The following is a 12,859-nucleotide window of genomic DNA, read 5'->3' as shown; positions in this document are numbered from 1 at the left end:
TATGGGTGGTCACAGTGGATGTGGTGACAAGCTGTCAGGTGCAGGGTCTATTCTTTAACAGGTGGATCCACAGAGCTTCCATAAGGATTAGATACGGAACATGAGAGAAGTCAAGAGTTACTCCAAGATCTTTGTCCTGAAGGATGAAAGTTGCCACAGACTGAAATGGGTAACATTCTAAGAAGAACAGGTTTCATAGAAGAGGAAGTCAGTCAGGAACATGTTAACTTCCAAAACCTTAACAAAAACTAAAAAAAAAAAAAAAAAGAAAGAAAGAAAGAAAAGAAAAAGAAAAAAAAATTAATACTGAATGTTTGCACATTTGTGGGAAGTAAGTTCTTTTCAGCTACCTTTACACAGGGACTATTTTACACTAGAAGTCTCTCACATTCTACTTGTTATCGTGATTGCTTTCCTGTAACAAAAGGCAGCCTGAGAAATAGTCTACATATAATCATCCAGAAAAAAAAAAAACAACTCTTGTTGTTATTATTTGAAGTTTTGTTGTTGTTGTTGTTTGGTTGGTTGGTTTGGTTTTTCAAGACAGGGTTTCTCTGCATAGCCTTAGCTGTCATGGACTCGCTCTGTAGATCAGGCTAGCCTCAAACTCACAGAGGTCTGCCTGCCTCCGCCTCCTGAGTGCTGGGATTAAAGATATGTGCCACCATTGCCCAGCTCAGTAAAAAAATTCCTGTGAGTCACAATTGCTCTAGTTCTCAGTGGGTCAAGGAAGTGGGAACATCTCATTACTCCCAGAAAACTGGCTACACAATAGTTGGAACACTGTCAACACTGGGTGGGCAATAATAATAAATTTAAATAAATTGAAGGAGGAGAGATGACTCAGCGGCTGCTCCAGAGGACCAGGGTTCAATCCCCAGCACCCACATGGCAGTTCACAACTATCTGTAATTCCAAAGGGTCTGACACCCTCATAGCAATAGACTGGTAGGCAAAACACCAATTCACATGAAGCGCAAATAAATGAATCATTAAAAACTAAAACCAACAACAAAACCTATTGCAGTGAAAATGGAATCAAGGAGACAAGAATGTAAATAACAGTCCCTGGTTGTTTGTCTTTACTGCGTTTACACAAATGCCCTGCCCAAGGAAAGGGAGAGAGAAAGGGACAGTTGCTGGCAAGTTGTCCTGAAACTCACTTCCAGCCAACTGAGAACTTCCAGCTGCCAAATAGCAGCTATGTTTATAATTGAGGATTTTTTTTTTTTTTTAATCATAGTAGCATGAAACCGAAGAAACCCTGTGTGTGCTTTCATTGACTCCCTTCAGCTCTGTGGAAGCCACTCAGAGCTGTCAGGCCGCTCGGAAGCTGCCTTCCAAGTCTCACTTCTTCCATACTCCCACCTTTACCTCTAAGAGCCTCATAATTTTGTATTTGACTCCAAGAAAGATAAATGAAATCACCACCAGCTGCTTGGGGAGGAGCTGCCTTCTCGCTCGACCTCACCCCACCCTTAGGCAGCAGGCAGTTCCCTATCTGTTTGGCTTGTCTTCTCCACGCAGCGCTTGCCCATTTCCCACAGATGCTCCAAACCTTGGCTCCTCTCCCCTCTCAGATGATGCTTTCTCGTGTTGCTTGGTGAGATGGAAACTACAGATCTTGCACCTTGGCAATTTCGTTCTCCTGCTCCCCTTCAGGTGCCTTCCTCCCCCTCTTCCCACCTCTCTGATTGATTTGACTACCACACTCGTTCCTTCATATCCGTGGAGAACTGGGTTCAGGAGTTCCCCTAGATAACAAACTCGTCAGATGCTCAGCCACTTGCGTGACAAGTATGGAGGCACAAAACCATCAACACGTCAGCCAGACTACATATAACTACATGTATCCTGTACATATCTTTCTATGTGTTTTAAATCACCTATGTATTACTCATATTGTTTGGTACAATGTAAACTCCTTACAAATACCATCCTATATTACTAAGAGATTAAGGACAAGAAAGAAAGGCTATACAAGTTCGGATCTGACGCACCTTTTTTTTTTTTTCCTGAAAATATTCAGCTTGAGGTTGGTTGACTTTACATATGCAGAGCCTGAGGATATGGAGAGCAAACTGCCAGGCACTGTTCTAGATTTTTGAGGCAAGAGAGACCTCTCCCTTCTCGGAGCTTATAGCCTGAGTAGAGAACTTGGACAACAGGCAGCTGAATGGTGCAGTCACAAATGCGGCAGTGAGGAGAGCGCAATCAAGTAACCCTGGTTGCATAGTGTCTGTTGTAGACAGGATGACAAAAAGAGGCCCCTGAGGAATACAGGGATGAAGAGGTCAGACTCTGGGTAGTGTGAAGGAGAGAGAAGCCTGGCTTTTTACCATCCCAAGTGTGGGATTGGAAGAGTCTTGTGAGAGAGCAGGTGAGGTTAATCCACTAGAAGACTGACCACCTCACGCGGGAGCTTGATTGTTGCCAGCTGAAAAGATCCCGTGAACAGACTCTGGGAGGAGATATATAAATGAGGGCAGAACTGGAGGCGGGTTTTTTGGAGACTTCAGATAGTTTTGGCTGTTCATTGCTCCACTTCGAGATGCTCCTAGAGAGAACCACTTGAGGGAGGGCTTCGGGGCTCCTGCTGAGGTTCCGGATCCTGTTTACTCCCGGTTCCAGCAGAAGAAATCCTGCTGATTATGCCAGGAGAATCGTTCCTCAGAACCGATATCCTTACAGTTTTGTTATTGTGTTCCTTAATCCTCTTTTCCTATCGGTTTGGTTAGTCGGGTTATAAGTGACATATGCTTGGTTAATAAGTTGTAATAAAAAATATTGATTAAGAAAATTGAGCCAACAGTAGTGGGAACAGGCAGGGCACAGGGCCTGAGACTGTCTTGTGCTTGGCATCTTAAAGAAGTAGTGAAAAGGGCTTGGAGCTGTGTGAAGGTGGAGAGTGGTAAAAGCCGGAAGATGAAGCAAGGGTCTGGAGCATCCAGGACAATTAATGCTTCAATTGTCCTCCCACCTTTACAACTTTTAAGTAGATTTTTAATTTATGCATAATAATTGTACATGCTTACCGGTACAATATATGTATTTCAGCATATGTACACAGTGTCTAATGACCAAGTGGAGTTACTGGCACATCTTCCTCTCAGACATTCAACATTTATTTGTGCTGGAAACATTCAAATCTTTCTGTAATGAAACACCCAATTAATTGTTGTCAACCATAGCTATTTTACAGGTTGCTTGACCTGTAAACTTACCCAGTTTTTTTTTTTTTTTTTTTTCCTGCATTCTCCTTAATCAGCAAGATTCAAAGACAAAGAGATGTTCCCGGCTTTGAGTATACCACTTAACCTATGTGACGAGGCTTCTGTGCATCTTTCAAGTCCCCACCTAAACATGACTCTGGAAAGTACTGTTTGATGCTTCTCAAGAGGAGCTAAGGAGCCTCTGCTTCCCAATGTGCCACATGACATGCACGAACGCTCACATCCAACTGGATTCAGTGGCAAGAAATACTTAGACCTGTACAGCATCAGCCATAACACTGCGCCTATAGCGTAGTATCCACTCAGTAAGTGTGAAATGGGCACTACCTAACAAGTCTCTCCGCCCCCCTGCGCACCCCTCCCAGCCTGCCTCCTAGGCCTATTGGCTCTTTTGACTCGTGCCTTGGCCAGGGCATCTTGCATCTGCACCTCCAGCTACTGTCTAGCCCAGCGGTCCTCAACCTTCCTAACGCTGCGACCCTTTAATACAGTGCCTCACGTTGTGGTGACTCCAACCATAAAAATATCTTTGTTGCAACTTCGTAACTGTAATTTTGCTACTGTTATGAATCATAATGTAAATATTTTTGGAGATAGAGGCTTGTGGAGAGGTTGCAACCCGCAGATTGAGAACAGCTTCTCTAACCTAATGAGTAGCAAACCACAGGCCATATCTGTTCTCCACCTATTTTTATGTTGCTTATTGAGCAAAAGATGTTTGTTTGTTTGTTTGTTTTACTGTACTGGTGATTGAACCAAGGAAAGTACCACTGAAATACACACACACACACACACACACACACGTCTTCAGGCTTCTTCTCACTTTTTAAATTTTATTTTGATACAAATCTTGCTAAATTTCCCAGAGTGGTCTTGAACGTGCCATCCTCCTGCCTCTACCTCTCACACAATTGGGATATATTCCTGTGCCACCAGCCTACCCCTACAAAAATATGGTTTCTGTGTGTGTTGTGCGTGTGTTTAATCAAAAGGGGTGAAGCCAAAGATTTGTGCCACATTAAAAAGACACGAAAACTTCCTATATATAATATTTTATTGGAACACAGCCACACATTTATTAATATACAGTCTGGGGCTGCTCTCAGGGAAGAACAGCAGAATCCAAAAGTTGCAGCAGAACCTGTGTGGCCTGCAAGGCTTTCAGTCTTTATTTTCCAGCATGGAGAAGTGGCAATAGTCCTAACTCTTCTGGTGACTTGGGCAGAAGGGTGGCTTGAGCCCAAGAGTTTGGGCCAGAAAAAAATATAGTTTGTGTGTGTGTGTGTGTGTGTGTGTGTGTGTGTGTTAAGTAAGAATAGTTTTTCAACACCTGTGTAATCATGTTGCTCTCAGACTAAAACCTTTCCATTCCTGTGGATAGGGTAAGGGTGGGGCCGGGCTAAAGGATGAAGGCGTTGGAGGTCTCTACTCTTCTGTCTCCTTGTGCATTCTCTAAATTCTAGAAAACAAAAAAGAAAGAACCCCCTTGTGTTATGTTCTGTGGTCGTAAGGCTAAATGATACTCCTTAACATGGCCTCCGCCGGTCCCCCTCTTACCCGCCCTCCAAGTCAGGATAAGAGAGATGCACAGAATGTGTGCCTCCTCGTTCGTATTCATGACAAAACACTCAGAATTGGTAACCTTGAGGGGCAGGTGCGATGCTCTGAAGACATGTCCGTAATATTAATTCTTTTCTACCTGGCTAAATTGTAAATGCAACTGTATCGACAACTTGTGGAATAAGGAATTTATCTTCTGTTGTCAGTTCTCTCTCCAGGACTTCGCCTGTCATCAATCCGACTCTCACCCCACCCTCCACTGAAACAGCTCTCGCTGGAGTGGCCGGGAATCTCTAATTATGATAGAGTAAGCAAATTCTGTCTTCATCTCCCTCTGCCCTCCTTTCAGCACTGTGCGTCTGTTGCTCCGCCCTTCTCCTCTGCACCACTTTTCCTTTGACTTTTAAGCATTTTCTCTTCTTTCTGTCTCTGACTGTTTCTTCTCTCTGCCCTTTGAAACCTTCCATTCTTCACTGGCCCTTGCATGTGGAAGGTAACCGACTCACAGTCACTGACCACTCTCTTCCTACACTGTTAAACTTTATCTACACGAGCACCAATTTTTTTTTTTTTTTAATTCCCAACCCCAGGCTGCCTCTCTAGGCTCTGTAGAAATGAAAGTTGCTAGCTACCAAGAGCTTTTATTTTTCTATAATGAGGATAGATTCCAAATCCTTCTTCATGCCAAAGCCATTTTCTGCCTCTGACTACATCTCAACCTCAAACCCCACATAGAGAGCTATTGACTACTTGAAATGTGACTAGTAGAACAGAGACTAAATTGTTTAAAGATTTGCGAGTGTGTGTGTGTGTGTCTACAGATGCCTGTAGAGGCCAGAGGTAACAGATTCCTCTGGAATAAGAGTTATGGGCTGTTGTGAGCCACCCAACGTGGGTGCTGGAAATCGAACCCAAGCATTCTGGAAAACCATCTCTTCAGTCCTCTAATGCTTTTATATTAACTAAAGTTAAATGGTCACGTGTATGTAATAGCTGAAACACTGAATGGTTTGTGAAGAATGCTCTGTCATCACACTGTCTGTAGTTCAACAAATCCAGCTACCTGCTTGATGGCTTCCTCTTGCAAGCTTTCCATGTCTAAAATCAAACCCATAGTCTTTCTCTCCCAGCCTGATGCTCTCCTATTTCCTGTCACAGTAAACAGCACCATATTCATTTCCCCAAACCACAAGGGTAGGAATCAGGATTGAATATGTTTATCTCTTAGTCTAGTCTATCTCCTAAGTGGCCCAAACTCCCCTTTATCTCCCACCATAGCACTGTTTGAGCTCCCTTAGTTCTCCATAGAGCTGATCCTCAGATAGCCCTGATGAAAGTCCTTCCTTAGTCACCCCTCCAACTCCCTCCAGCCTAATTGCACACCACAGCCCTCTCCCTCTCTGAGACTGAGCCACACTGTCATTTCTCAGTCTCCCTTGCCTTCTGTGCTTCCTCTGTAAGGACCAGACAAACTCCATTTTGTCTGAACCCAGATTCCAGGAAAACCACAAAGTAGTCCAAACAGAGAAATCCCCCTAGCAACACAATCAGCTCACCTTGGGACAGTCCAAATATACTCTCTACTGCTCAAGCTGACTAGCAGGTGGTCTGGCACATAGCAACAACCAATTAGGAGAAGCCAGGCCAAAGTTTCTAACGGCCCCATGACTGCTCAACCAATCTTTTCTACAGGCCAACTCGCCCCTGCACCTAATACCCAATCACGAAACGCCAAGGCTTGTAACTCCCTGCTTGCAGCTTTTCTGCCCAAATGCCATCCAATCATATACTATAAAACTCATTTCTTTGTCTAAAACCTGTAAACACCCCTCTCAATTGAAACTCAGGGCCACTTCCCTGCATCTGCTCTGTCGGTGCATAGGAGGTGTGGCCCGGCTCAAACCTGCAATAAAGACTTCTTTGCCATTGAATTTGGACTCGGCTCTTGGGTGGTCTGTTGCAGGGGGCAAGGGGACATCTCTCAGAATTTGGGCATAACAAACACCTCCAGCACATGCTACACCACAAGTCTAAAGGCCTCACCTGCACACTCTATTGCCAGTGAGTATTCAGAAACTCAGTCTTGGTCACTGTGCTCTCCAGTTAACTTCTGTCTCTCTCAAGATAGCTTAGAGGTTAAGAGCAATGTCTGTTCTTCCAAAGGTCCTGGGTTCAATTCTCAGCAACCACATAATGGCTCACAACCATCTATAATGAGACCAGGAGATCTGGTGCCCTCTTCTGGCGTGCAGTCACACATGGGGGCAGAATACTGTATAAATAATATCTGTCTTTCCCTTAGACTGTAAGCCGTGGGGTCAGGAGGTTTTGCTCATCCTTAGGCAGCACGAATCCTTCAGTACCTAAAACAAGGCTCAGGATATAGCAGTGTGAAGGGTGAATGGACAAACCCTGACCCACTTGTGGGTTATTTGTCTGCAACTTGTGAGATTCAAATCAGTGTTTTGTACCTTTCCCAAGTTTATGGTCATAGACATACTGTACCCCCAACTGATAAACTCATAAATGCCTGTAAGAAGTTATATTTGAATAAGATCTGTGGAACCCTCACATGCTTCCTGTTCTGCTGGCACACATTGGCATCATTATCCATAGAGAACTTTATCATTATTATGCAGCATTTGAAAAGAAAGAAAACCTACATGATAAAGGTGGAGAGGGAAGTTAAGTAGAGGCTTCACGATTGACAACTGAAAGCAATCTAGTCTAAAATACTCAAGCACCGCTTGTGCCAAAGCCTCCCAAAGGCTCACTGGCTACCGCCGTAGTCGGCTGCAGTTTCTCTTCTCCCTAGTACAGAGGAATTTCATTCCACTGTGAGAAATGTACATGACTTTTTTTCTCCCCATCCCTACCAAAATACACATCAAATAAGAATGAACTTTGTCATAGTCATTTTGAAACCGTTTTTAAAGTTCATGTGTCAGGGCAGGGGTTATTTGTGCTTTCTTTTTCTGGAGAATACTGCCATAGATGAGATCTATAGCTTGGCTTGTGTGTTGAAGGCTTCCCAGCCCGGAGCACTGTCAGAAGGTGCTGGAATCTTTAGGGGGTGGGACATAATAGAAGGAAGTTATATTATGGATCGAGGTATGCCGTGAATAGGATATTGGGACCCCAGCCCCTCTTCTGCTCTGCTCCCTGGATAACTGGAGGTGACAGGCTTCAGCAGTGATGTGTTGCCTTAACTTAGGCCCAGAAGTGATGGGGCCAATCAACCATGAACCTGCAAAACTGCAAGCCAAAGTAAACCTTCCTCCTTTTAAGAGATATATTTGTGTGTGTGTGTGTGTGTGTGTGTGTGTGTGTGTGTGCGCGCGCGCGCGTGCGCCAAAGAGGGCCAAAACAGACCAGAGGCCAAAGAAGCCACCTGAGATTAGGTGGAACTGGAGTTACAGGCAGCTGTGAGCTGCCTACTATGGGTACTGGGAGAGTACCAAGAGCCATCTCTGCAGCCCTGACTCTCGTCCTTTGCAGTAGATTATCTCAGGTATATCGTCACAGTGACTGAAGACTAACACTTAGGAAAGACACACTGTCTTTGTGGTAGACAGGCAAAGGTGTCACTGTTCTGTGAGCATAGCACACAGTGTTTTATTACCAATTGTGTGCACTACACAAGCTTTCTCCAAATAGGTAAAGAAAAACAATTAGAAAAGGGAAAGCTGTTTTTTGGAAAACACACATGGGCCTCTGGGGACTCGAACATGCAGAGTAGTCCATGCTAGACAAATGTTCCACCACTGAGCTCAAGACCTACCCCACATGACTTTCTGTGTCATGTATGCCTCACTCATGAAGACTCCACAACTGACTTGTAGTAACTGTTAGGAGTAATTTTCAAGTCAGCTGTTCACTGAGAGATGAGAACACACCGTTCTTGCCCGTCTTGTTACGGAAGGAAATGTAACATTTCTAAACTTGGAATTTGTTGCTGCTGTACTTAAAATACACAGGAGCATGATGAAAGAACACACACAAACACACACACACACACACACACAAGGTAAACAGAAGACAAAAAAAGGGTGAGGTAAGTGTTTGGGAAGACTTCAGAATTGTAACCACCGAAACATCTTTCTCTTAATTTGTATTCTAAGAGTGTTTATAAATTGATTTGGAATTCAAATATAAATTTTATAAATTTATTCTCAATCCTTTTTCACATTTATGCCACATTTACATCACATTTACTAATAGAATGGTTATGAAATTGAAAAAAATCAAAATTAAACACACTTTATTAAAATATGTATTAAATATTTTAAGTAAGATATATTTATGTGTGTTACAAAGGGCCAGCTACAACAAGTTCTTCTTGCCTGTTTGATTATGTTTTTATTTGCCAAAAATATTTAATTTGCATATCTTTCAGTGACTGCTACTGAATGCCTATTACAGAATGTGCTGTCTGGGGCACATTTTAAAGAAACCCACCTGAAGAGACTATTACAATCACTATGATAATAGTGGAGCTCATATTTGCATTCCCATTTTATGAATAAGGGACTGGAGGCCCAGAAATGTAAAGTACCTTGCTGGCAGTTTTACAGGAGGTTCGTGCAGAAGCTGGAGGTTGAACTCTCATCCTTAAGCACTGTGCCATTGTTTTTCTCCTACCACAATCCCACCCTTCATCACCTCCATCCTGAGTACCACCAGGCCTGCGTCCATCATTGAGAACACAATAAAGAAGAGTCAAAGGGTGTGTAGGAAAGGAAGATCTACGTGCAAACTATGAATGGAACTGAATGTGTAAAGCTCTCTAGTCAAAGTCACACAGAGAATAGTCACCTGTGAGCCATCAGGAAAAAAACTACACAAGGCGGAGAATTCCCAAGCTGAGACTGAAAAAAGAACTATCTTTAAGTTAAGAAGAAATCTTACTTAGACTAAACTCATAAACAGGCGCAGCAGCGTGCACCTGTAGTCCCAGCTTCTTGGGAGGCTGAGTTGGTAGCGTCCCTTGAGTCTGGGAGTTTTGAAACCAGCCTGGACCACAAATGAGACCCCTATCTCAAATGAATTATAAACAAATAAACCAAGTTTCATTGTGTTCATCCTATGTACATAACAATATGGGGTGTACATAAATTCCTCTAGGAACTTTGTACAAAGTTCCTAATTTATATGCTTGAGACGAGAGAAAAGTGGGCGGGGATAGCTATTAACTAGGTCTGTCCTTTATAGCCCACTCAGTGCATGCCACACATACACTCACTTCACGCCACATTTGTTCGTAAATGTTAACCTTCCCTAACCCAGAAGGAAAGGCTATGGTCTGCATTTTACAGAGACACTAAAGCTTAGAGATGCTGCCTTCCTGATTCATTCCACAAACAGGTCTAAAGAATTTACCTTGTTCGGGCTAGGTACAAACTATTCAAAACTCTAGAGATCTGGTTGTGGAAAAGACAGATAAGGGCCTGTCCTGCTAATAAAAACTATGTATTCTATTTGGGATGACTAAATAGAGCAATAGTAAAAGAAAAGTAAAATAAGATAACATCAAAGAGACTGGAGTTGGGTGGGGTTGGAAATAGTGGTCAAAGAGATGACATTTAGAGTGATACCTCAATGACAAGAGCTACCCTCAGAAGACTTGGACACAGGGGGTACCAGGCAGAGGACAGCAAGCGCAACGATGCTGAGAGAGTTGGTACTGGCATGTTCGATGAGCAAGAGCCATCCCTAGTGTCTAGAGCAGCGAGCTGTCCTCTGAACCAACACGCTAACAAGCAGCAGAGCTGACATCCAGATCCTCATCCGCCTGAGACGGAAGCCCAGACTCCACACCAGGCAACGCCGCCTAAATAAACAGGAAGAAAGCTCTGCACACCGTTACCATGGACTGTGCGTTTAAATTAACACGAGAACATCCAAAGATCCCTGGAACTAAAAATTAAAATGGAAGAAACTCTGCAAGCAGAAAGGCTTCCTGGAAGAATGAACACAGATGAACAGGGAATGGCATTGCACCAACAGTATAAATGTATCTTCATCTAACTCAGCTCTCAAACTCAACCCACTCCATTGGCATTTCTTATCTTAGAGTGGAATCCCTTACAAGGATGCAGGAATGTAGCTGCGAAGCTTCGGCTCAGAAACCCAGATAAGCTTCCTGCCAAGAAGTCTTGGCCCTCTCTCACAGGTGTGAGGGGAGAGCCATTCGGCCTGAAGAATTCCATGCTTCTGAAGGCTCCAGGGGAGGCATGGTCAGCAGTCAAGAGCCACCCCGGGCCAAAAGTTTTAAAAGAGACAGGTGGGATCTGCTGGTCAGGTTGTGGCTAAGCAGTGTGTGTGGGAGAAGATGCTAAGCTCAGACGGGAGTTGCTGTTGAGATAGTAATCACAAGGTGAGTGGCAGATGACAAAATCATGGGCAGGGCAGGCTCAAGCTGCCAGACAAGATGTCATAAACAGGAAAGGCAGAAACCCTAGGGAAGTGTGACACCACAGATGTGTCAAAGAGAGACGCGACGTTCTGACACCCAGCTGAGTGCGATGAGTCCATTTTAACTCAGGTCTGCCTGACTATAACTGGACAGCATGTCTCCTCTCCTACAGATGAGATTTTTCCCTTAAAGAGCCAGAACTTTCCCCAGTATCTAGAAGCAAAACACTATACTCAGCTAGGAAAGGAAATTATTGCCCTTTCCCCCTGTTGCTTGCTTATATATTGGAAGATGCTTTTCCAGAGAATAATGCTACAGTCTAAACCTGAAATGTCTCCCTACATATTAAGGGCTTGGACTCCAGGGTGATTCTACTGGGAGGTGATTTCATAGAGAACATTTCATAGAGAAGCCAGCTGAAAGTTAGGTCACTGGCAGTGTGCCCTGTGAAGAGGACAGTGGATGCTTGTTTTTGTCTCTCCTTTTACTTCCTGGATACCGTGAAATGAGCAATTCCATTCTCATCAAAATATCCTCCCCGCCTCCCCCCACTGGCCCAAAGCAGCCATGGGCCCAGCAGCTTGAGACAGAAATCTCCAAAGCTGACTAAAACAAACCTTCCTCTCTTTGGGCTGGTTACTGCAAGTTTGTGTCTTTGCCTGTGTGATATGTGGGTGGTGGATAGACAGAAGGACACACGGCCCCTGAGATCTAAAGGGGCAGCTTCTCAAAAGGACTGATCAGGGAAAGCTCTTGACCTTTAATTTTAAGGTCCGTGGCAAGCCCTGAGAAGGCACAATTCAGGATCCTGTTAAATCCCCATAGTATTCCTAGTTTACCTTGTCCAAGATAATTTACTAATGAGAAGTAGTGGCAAGTTGGTTACCCTGATACATAAACGTGGTCTTCGTCTGACTCAAATTTATTGAGGTTTGACTTATGTCCTATATAATGCATATGCTTTAGAGTATAGTGCTTTAGTTTGAGCACATATATAAACTCTTGGAAATGCAGCAGAATAAAGCTACATACGTTTCTGTGATCCTCATGTTCCTTCACATTGAGCACCCATTTCTGGGCACGAGAGATTTGCCTCCTGACACTAGACAGTGTTTGCCTGTCCTAAAATGTGTAAATAGCACCGCTCAACACTACTCCTTTACACGTGACCTCTGCTCAACACTACTTTACATGTGACCTCTGCTCAACACTACGCCTTTACATGTGACCTCTGCTCAGCATTTGTAGTGTTGCCTTCTTGGTGTTATTATTTGACAAACCCTGCACGTAAGCCAGAATCAAGCATCCCTTCCTGGAAAAGAGATTTTCGTTTTCAGGCTCACTTTTAAACATGATTTTTTAAAATAATAATAAAATAAAAGCAAAGTTCTGTTATGATCTTCCATTGTCTTCTTTAAAACTGTGAGTCCCTTGTCCATTTATTGTGGTGGCATAACCAACAAAACCATAGACATTTAAGACAGACAGCATGATGTGTTGGCCTACAGACAGACAGTAAAACTACTGACTGAGTGCCTTCGCCTCCACCCACAGCTTCTGTCTGTGTGTCTTTGGTTATGATATTGACCACCTATTCTTTGAGCAAGCATCATATAATCTGCACAATGTATCTGAGACTCGTTCATGTCAT

The sequence above is a fragment of the Acomys russatus genome, chromosome 6, assembly GCF_903995435.1.
Source record: "Acomys russatus chromosome 6, mAcoRus1.1, whole genome shotgun sequence".
Taxonomy (NCBI): domain Eukaryota; kingdom Metazoa; phylum Chordata; class Mammalia; order Rodentia; family Muridae; genus Acomys; species Acomys russatus.
The sequence above is the reverse complement of the archived record's forward strand: the minus strand, read 5'-3'. Positions refer to the sequence as shown.